This window comes from Penaeus vannamei, chromosome 2 (assembly GCF_042767895.1).
Source record: "Penaeus vannamei isolate JL-2024 chromosome 2, ASM4276789v1, whole genome shotgun sequence".
Lineage (NCBI taxonomy): Eukaryota > Metazoa > Arthropoda > Malacostraca > Decapoda > Penaeidae > Penaeus > Penaeus vannamei.
This window is the reverse complement of record NC_091550.1, coordinates 11525111-11534578: the sequence shown is the minus strand read 5'-3', so window position 1 is coordinate 11534578 and position 9468 is coordinate 11525111.

Sequence of the window (9468 nt, the reverse complement as noted above, 5' to 3'; positions counted from 1 at the left end):
TCTCGTCTTCGTCCCTTCTTCATCCTTTTCTTCATCCACCTCTCTTTATTTTCCTCCTTTCTATTTTCCTTTCTGTATCTTCCTCTTCCTGTTCTTCCTTCTTTTCTTTATTCTTATGCTTTCTCCTTTTCTTCCTCCACTTCTCTTATCTCTCCTCCTCCTTTCCATTTTCCCTTCTTCTATCCTCCTCTTCCTCTTCTTCCTACATTTTTTTATCCTCATCTTTCCTTCCTCTTTCCTTCATCCACTCTTCTTAACTCTCCTCCCCTTTTCCATCCTTTTATTCTAGCTTCCTCTTCCCCTTCTTCCTATTTTTCTTTATCCTCTTCCTTCCTCCTTTCCTGCTCTCTGGTGTGACTCTTGAAAGGAAACCGAGACGATGTCATTTAGACTAACACGAGGAGGACTTCAGCTGACTTCCTTCTCGATATTGTGTTTGTTAAGGCTGGAGGAGGAGGAGGAGGAGGAGAGGGAAAAGAGAGGAGGAGGAAGAGGAGGAGGAGAGGGAAAAGAGAGGAGGAGGAAGAGGAGGAGAGGGAAAAGAGAGGAGGAGGAAGAGGAGGAGGAGAGGGAAAAGAGAGGAGGAGGAAGAGGAGGAGAGGGAAAAGAGAGGAAGAGGAAGAGGAGGAGGAGAGGGAAAAGAGAGGAGGAGGAAGGAGAGGAGGACAGGGAAAAGAGAGGAGGAGGAAGAGGAGGAGGAGGAGAGGGAAAAGAGAGAAGGAGGAGAGGGAAGAGAGAGGAGGAAGAAGAGGAGAGGGAAATGAGAGGAGGACGAAGAGGAAGAGAGGGAAAAGAGAGGAGGAGGAGAGGGAAAAGAGAGGAAGAAGAAGAGGAGAGGAAGATGAGAGAAGGAGGAAGAGGAAGAGAGGGAAAAGAGACCAGCAGGAGGAGGAGGAGGAATAGGGGGAAAAGAGAGGAGGACGAAGATGAGAGGGGAAAGAGAGAAGGAGGAGGAAGAGAGGGAAAAGAGAGAAGGAGAAGGAGGAGGAGTAGGAATAGGGAGAAAAGAGAGGAGGACGAAGAGGAGAGGAGGAGGAGGAGGAGCAGGAGGAGGAGGAGGAAGAGGAGGAGGGGAAGGATAGGGAGAAGGAGGAGGAGGAGGAAGAGGAGAGGAGGAAGAGGAGGAGAGGGAAAAAAGAAGCGGAGGACGAGGAGGAGAGGGAAAAGAGAGGAGGAGGAGGAGGACAGGGAAAAGTGAGGAGGACGAAGAGGAGAGGGAAAATAGAGAAGGAGGAGGAGTAGGAATAGGGAGAAAAGAGAGGTGGACGAAGAGGAGAGGAGGAGGAGGAGGAGCAGGAGGAGGAGGAGGAAGAGGAGGAGGAGGAGGAGGAGGAGGAGGAGGAGGAAGAGGAGAGGAGGAAGAGGAGGAGAGGGAAAAAAGAAGCGGAGGACGAGGAGGAGAGGGAAAAGAGAGGAGGAGGAGGAGGAGGACAGGGAAAAGTGAGGAGGACGAAGAGGAGAGGGAACAGAGAGAAGGAGGAGGAGGAGGAGGAGGAGGAGGAGGAGGAGGAGGAGGAGGAGGAGGAGGAGGAGAGGAAGAGGAGGAGAGGAGGAGGAGGAGGAGGAGGAGAGGAGGAGGAAGAGGAGGAGAGGAAAAAGAGGAAGAGGACGAGGAGGAGTGGGAAAAGAGAAGAGGAGGAGGAAGAGGACAGGGAAAAGTGAGGAGGACGAAGAGGAGAGGGAAAAGAGAGAAGGAGGAGGAAGAGAGGGAAAAGGAGAAGGAGGAGGGGGAGGGGGAGGAGGAGGAGGAGGAAGAGGAGAAGAGGAAGAGGAGGAGAGGGAAAAAAGAGGAGGAGGACGAGGAGGAGAGGCAAAAGAGAGGAGGAGGAGGAGGAGGAGGAAGAGAGGGAAAAGAGAGGAGGAGGAAGAGGAGAGGGAAAAGAGAGGAGGAAGAAGAGGAGGAGAGAGAAAAGAAGGAAGAAGAGGAGGAAGGGAAAAAGAGAGGAGAAGGAGGAGGAGAGGGAAAAGAGAGGAGGAAGAAGAGGAGAGGGAAAAGAAAGGAGGAGGAGGAGGAAGAGAGGGAAAAGAGAGGAGGAGGAGGAAGAGAGGGAAAAGAAAGTAGGAGGAGGTGGAGGAGGAGGAGGAGAGGGAAAAGAGAGGAGAAGGAGGAGAGGGACAAGAGAGGAGAAGGAGGAGAGGGAAAAGAGAGGAGAAGGAGGAGAGGGAAAAGAGAGGAGGAGGATGAGAGGGAAAAGAGAGGAGGAGGAAGAGGCTGAAGGAAGGAAAAATAGAAAGAGGAGAAGGAAAAGAGGGGAGAAGGGAGAAGAAGTTAAGGAAGGAAGGAAGGAAAAAAAATCTATATAACAAAAAACGTCAAAATGCCTCGGAAAAGGGTAAGAAGAGGAGGAGAAAGAGGTAATGGAAGAAGAGACGAAAGGGAAAATGTAGGAAAGAGAAGAGAAGGGGAGAAAATTTGAAGGAAGAAGGAGAGGAATAAGAAAAGCGGGAATACTAAAGGAAAAGGAGAAGAAGGGAGAAAGAGGAGACATAGAAAGATGGAAGGGATAAAGAAGCGAAAAAAGAAGAGAAGGAAATGGAACGAAGGGCATAGAAAAGAAATGAATGGAAAGAGGAAATGGATGAAAGGAAAGAGGGCAAAGAAGAAAAGAAATAGAAAGATGAGGAGGTGAAAAACCGGCGAGGATGAGGAGATGGAGGATAGGGAAGAAGAAGCGAAGGCAAGGTACATGGCTGAAGTAAAGAGAAGAGAAATAAAAAAAATAATAATATAAAGACGATATAGAATGACAAAAATGGTAGACGAAGAAGGAAGGACGGAAAGAGGGCTAAGAAAAGATAGAAAAAAAGTGGAGGAAGAGGAGACGAGAGGAAGAACTCTCTGAAAGATGTAAGAACGAAGAGCAAAGGCAAAGATGTGAGGGAAGGGTTATTAGAAAATGTAAAATACGATGTGAAGAAACAGGAAACAGAAGAAGGAGGAAAGAACAGAGAGTTAAATGAATGGTGAAAGGGGAGAGAGAGGTGAGTAAGTAAAGTAAGTAAAGTAAATAAGTGAGTAAGTAAGTAAGTAAGTGAGTGAGTAAGAAAAAAATGGCTTATCAATAAGAGTAGGAAAACTGGGGAAATTATTAAAAAAAGAAAAAAAAAATGAAAAACAGATAAATAAAGCTAGAAATAAAATGATAAAGAATGGAAGATTTGATCTTGTCTACAATATTAAATTGTCAATGATTCGAACAAAGAGGGTAAGATGAAACTAAAAAACAAACAAACAAACAAAAACCGGAAGAAGTAGTAAGGAAAAATTGGAAAATAGACGAAAAGCTGACCACATGACAAACCAAGCAGCGAAATGGGGAGATCAGAGATGCGTAAACGAAATCTGGGTTTTATTCCGCAGAGTTTATCACCCATTGGCTCCTTGGTGAGGGGTTAGCATGACGTCACATTTCTTATTCGGGAGGATGACCAATTATTTATGCCTTCTTTATTACTTCATGATTATTTTTTCTTACTGTAGGTTGTAACTAAGGTTTTTGGGTATGTTTTTCTTTTTTCATGTATATATGCAAACCTGTTTTATGTGTTTTTGCCGTCTTCATTCATACATACATATATAGTATATTTTCCCCTTATATTTGTATGTTTCCTCGTTTTGTCTCACTCCCTCTCCTCTCCATCTCTTGTTCTCCATTTTCTTCTCTCTCTCTATGTTTTTTCTCCTCCCCTTACTCTTCCTCACTGTTATTTTCTCCCCCTCCTTCCCCTCCCTCCCTTTTTCTCCTTTTCTCTCTCTTCTCTTCCCCTCCCTTGTCTCCTGCCTTTCTCTCTCCCTCCTTCCTCTCTCACCTCTCTCTTATCTCCTTTTCCCTCCCTCCTTCCCTCCTTCCCTCCTCCCCTCCCTCTTTTTTATGCGATATGCTGTCGGGACAATATCGTCTTGTGAATTTAAAATCTTTTCTTTCCATCGAGAGAGATCAATTTGGAATAACGAATCGTCTCCTTGAAATCTTACCGAGATCTCTCGATATTCCAACACAGATATTTCTATTTTCTGGGTGACATTATCACTTTCATTTGCTTTTTATTCTCCTTTTTTGTTAATTTTAGGATGGAGAGGGAGGGGGAGGGGGGAGGGGAAGGAAGGACGGTAGGGGAAAGATCATTCAACTGATTTTTCGAATGAACGATTAAAATATGCTATTGATTAGTTCACCTATTTTGTTATTTTTTTCTCTTTAATCATCGACTTTCACCCATTTTTTTACCTCTTCATCTATTCAAGTTATTCCTTCATTTGTTTGCTTATTATATCCTTTTTCTATAGCTTCTAAGATCCTATTTTTTTAATTCATGAGAATCTAAACAGCATAATCCACTACCCTTTTATTTTATTGATATATGTCTCTCTTTTCATTCATTTTTCTTTTTCTTATTCTAATCATTATCATAAAGCATTACAATAATATTTATTCATAGTGAATGTAACTATCTTTCTATTGTCTATCTATTTACTGACTTATCCATCCCTCTAATACTTACAAATCTAACAGTCTATCTTCCTACTTACTCACCTATCATTTATCTATTATCTTACCTTATTTCGTATCTAACCTACGTACCTATCTCTCTATCACCCTTCTTACCTACCTACATGTTTATATTTTCCTGCCTACCGACTTGCCTATCTGTCTATCTACCTTCCGTCTTCGTTACCTACATATCTACTTATTTTTTACCTACCTATCTGTTTCTTTTCCTTCCTACTTACGTTACCTATTGATCTACTTTCCTACCAACCTAACTACCCCTCTATCTACCAGTAAAGCTACCTAACTTCCGCATAAGGTATAATTAATTTCTTCTCTTTTCTCTTCACATCTCACTCAGTTAAACCCATATTTGTGACATTTTCTTCTGAATTTTGCAGATGTTTGACAAGACATAAACTCCTTCAGAATGTCTCCTTATCTTGATTTTTTTTTTCTTTATGCTCTTTGGTTCTTTCCGAGCACCCCGCTCTCTGCTTGTCTGGAACATCGACTCTCAGTCTAATCTTACTAACCGCTTTTTATCATTTCTTAACGTGAAGCCTCCGATGATAAAGATGTCTAGAGGTCAACGTACGGTTTTTCATTTTTCTTACATAATTTCTTTTATCTATATTAATTTATCATATTATTTCCTGTGGTCTAATTTGGTAGAGAGTAGGATGAGCCTTCCGAATATAACTTTTTTTTTCTTTTTTAATCTAATGTTCCTTCCTCGTTTACATGTTTCCCCATCGTTTTCTTATTCCCCCTCCCTCACCATTTTTTTTACAATTGATACCCATACAACATTTTCTTTTCCCTCTTTTTTTTCCTTTTTTTCTCCGTTCGTGCATTTATCGCTTCGTTTGTCGAATTTTTTTTCTCCCTCTTTTTTCTCTTCCTGATCTTTTCGGACCATTACTGCCCCTACAACTTTTTTTTCTCTGCCCCTTTTCTCTTTTTTCGATTTTGACTTTCCTGTGTCCCTCAGCTGGACCGCAACTTCGGCCAACTTGGTCCCAAAGCCTCCAAGTTTCCCCAAGGGAGAGGGAGATCAGGAAAGCAAGGCTCCCGTAAGTTTGTGCGTGTGTGTATGTGTGTCTGTGAGTATATGTGTGTGTATGTGTGTGTGCATGTGTGTGTATGAGTATCTGTGAGTATGTGTGTGTGTATGTGTCTGCGTGCGTGTGTGTGTATGAGTGTTTGTGAGTATGTGTGTGTGTGTGTGTATGCGTCTGTGCGTGTGTGTATGTGTGTGCGTGTGTGTTTTAGTGAGGACGTGTTTGAATTTGTGTGTATGTTTGTGTGAGTATTCGCTTCTTTGTTATTTTCAGTGTACGTAACTGTAAATTTGCATAAAATGAGAGACACGATACATTAATGTGAAATCATGAGGATCTTCTTCACACATATTGTATTCATCGTGTATGGTAAGAATATCGCCTCCTACCCCCTTCCCCCTCCCTGACCGCTATATGGGGTGGGGTGGGGGGGTGGGGGGGTCAGCCAGCACGAGGCTCCCTTCCCCTATCTTCCTATATTTCTCTCCCCCTCCTCCCCCATCTTCCCCCCTCCTCATTTTCCCATCTTCCCCCCTCCCCCATTCTCCTGCCTTCCCCACCTTTTCTTCCCTTTCCCATTCCCCTTTCTTGCTTCTTCCCCTCCCTCTCCCCCATTTCCTCTATACCCCTCCTTCCCCACCCTTTCCGACCCCTTTTCCCATCTTCCCCTCTCCCTCCCTCCTTCCTCAATACTTCCTTCTTCCCCTCCCCTTCCCCCACTCCTCCCTCCTCTTATCTTTCCCCCCACACCCATCTCCCATATTAACCTCCCCCTCCCTCCTCCTCCTCCCCCTCCCCCACCCTCCTTCTCCTCCCCCTCCCCACCCTCCTTCTCCTCCCCCTCCCTCTTCCCCCCTCCCCTCCCTCTTCCCCCTCCTTCCCCTCCCCTCCCCTCCCCTCCCCCACCCCAAGGCACGCCCACAAGGCCCGAGGGAGGGCGGCCCCGGACTTGTTGATTGGTAATCTCGTTAGGGCGGCCCTCCCGATTGCGGTTCTTTGCCCTGTGTGGTGGCGAGGCATGGTGGCTGTGGTGCTTATGGTGCGGGGTTGATGTGTGGCGGTTATGATGCTTATGGTGCGGGGTTGATGTGTGGAGGTTATGGTGCAGGGTGATGAGTGATAGCTGTGGTGGTTATGTGTGGTGGTTATGGTGCGGGGGTGATGTGTGGTGGTTGTGGTGCTTATGGTGCGGGGGTGATGTGTGGTGGTTATGGTGGTAGCTGTGGTGGTTATGCTGCGGAGGTGATGTGTGGTGGTTGTGGTGATTATGGTTTCAGGGGCGATGTATGGTGGTTATGGTACATGGGTGATGCATGGTAGTCGTTGTGGTCATGTTGATTATGGTTTAAGAGGCGATGTATGGTGGTTATGGTGCAAGGTGATGAGCGGTAATTGTGGTGGTTATGGCATAGGGGCGAGATGTACAGGGAGTGAAGTGTAGTTGTTATGGTGATTATGATATGAGGGGCGATGTGTAGTTGGTGAGGTAGTTACATAGTGGAAGGGCGCGGTTGTGGTTGTTATGGTAGCTATGGTGCCGGGGCGATCTTTACTGCTGTGTGTTTGTATAGACTATAGTGTAAGAGGGATTGCACTATTACTACTTCTACAACTACTAAACACAATAGTGAAAAAAAGACGATACTGATGATAACAGTAAAGATACTACTACTAAAACAGTCGTTAATAGTTATTACAAATTGATAACGGGAGTAATTGTATCGGTATTATTTGTAAGAAAAATGATAGGGGCAAAAATGATGACGTAACAATGCTAATGATATTCCTTATAGATGTGACAGCCATAATGCTGCTGATAAAAATGTACTAATAATATCAGTGCTACAGCTTTAACAAGAACACCTTCATCATTTAAATAAAAAAAATATAACAACAATGATAATTCTGCAACGCTTACTACACGACAATAACTACAGCTAAAAGTAATGATGATGATGGTGATGATGATAGTAATGATAAGGATAATGCCAAAAGCAATGAAAATTGCATTAGTATTAATATTAGCAATAGCGATAGTAGTTTCATAGTCATAATCATTATTATTATTGTTATTATTGTTATTATTATTATTATTATTATTATTATTATTATTATTATTATCATTATTATTATTATTATTATTATTATTATTATTACTATTATTATTATTATTATTATTATCATTATTATTATCATCATCATTGTAATCTTTATCATCATCATTGTAATCATTATCATCATCATTATTATTATCATCATTGTTTTATGATTATATCAGTATTCTTATTATCATTATCATGATTATTATTATTTTCATCGCTATTATCATTATTATTATAATTAACATCATGATTATTATTTTTATGATTCTTATTTTCATTATTACTATCATTATTATTCTATCGTCATCATTATCATTATTGTTAATACTATCATAACCGTCATCGTTTTTATTACAATTATCGTTATTGCCGTTATCATTATTTTCATTATCATCACTATCATGGTAATAATAACAACAGTGATGATGATGATAATGATGATACTTTTACTACTACTACTAATGATAATGATTTTGATGAAACTGATAATAATGATAACAAAATTATTAATATTGTTATTGTTATTTTTTAGAATTATGATTATTATCTTTGTAATTGTTATCATTATCATCATTATTATCCTTACCATTATCATCATTACCATTATCGTTATTGTTATTATGATTAGTATCGTTACTTTCTTGATATTGATCTTGTTGATGATAATGGTGATGGTGATGATGAGGATGATAATGATAATTATAATGATAACAATAGCAAAAATAATGATAGCAATAACAAAGATATAATGATGATAATACTGATAATGATAATGATCTTAGTGATGCTATGAATATGATGATATAAGTGATGATATAATAATGATATTAGTGAATGGAGTGACGACAATAATATTAATTATTATTATCATTATCACTGTTATGATTATCTTTATACTAGTGACGATGAAGATGATGACTAAGCCAATAACAAAAATGATGATAGAATTACGTCATCAATATCATCACCATCACCATCACATCCCCTTCAGCACCATCATCATCATCATAAAAGTAATTACACAAAACTTTTCAAAGCAAAAAGGCAGCGTTTTGATCCCAGTGCTATTAAATCGCTAATGAACTCATTTAGAATAAAGCAAACACTGATAAAGAGAAGCAATTCGACATTATAGGATAATTCTCTCGGACTTTTGAGAGAGGAGAGAAAGAAGGGGGAAAAATATTGGAACAATTGCATCTTTTAAATGATTTTGATGCGAAAGGCTTATAAAAATCAATGAATGAATAAAAGGGATAAATAAGCATTAGATATTTATCTACAAGCTTTGAGAATGATGACAGAAACAGACTTTAAAGGGAGAGAAAAGAATATTAGGTCAACTGATGTTCCAGAGAAAGGGTCTGATATTTGAGTCTTTTGTGCAAAAATGATCAGTTTCAATGGAATCGGCAATGTGTGTGTGTTTATGGATATGTATAAACGTATATATATATATATATATATATATATATATATATATATATATATATATATATATATATATATATATATATATATATATATATATATATATATATATATATATATATATATATATATATATATATATATATATATATATATTTGTGTGTGTGTGTGTGTGTGTGCGTATGTGTGTGTGTGTGTATGTGTGCGTATGTGTGTGTGTGTATGTGTGTGTGTGTGCGTGCGTGCGTATGTGTGTGTGTATGTGTGTGTGTGTGTGCGTGCGTGCATATGTGTGTGTGTGTGCGTGTGTGTGTATGTATATGTATGTACGTATATATATGTAAATATATATATGTATATATATATATATATATATATATA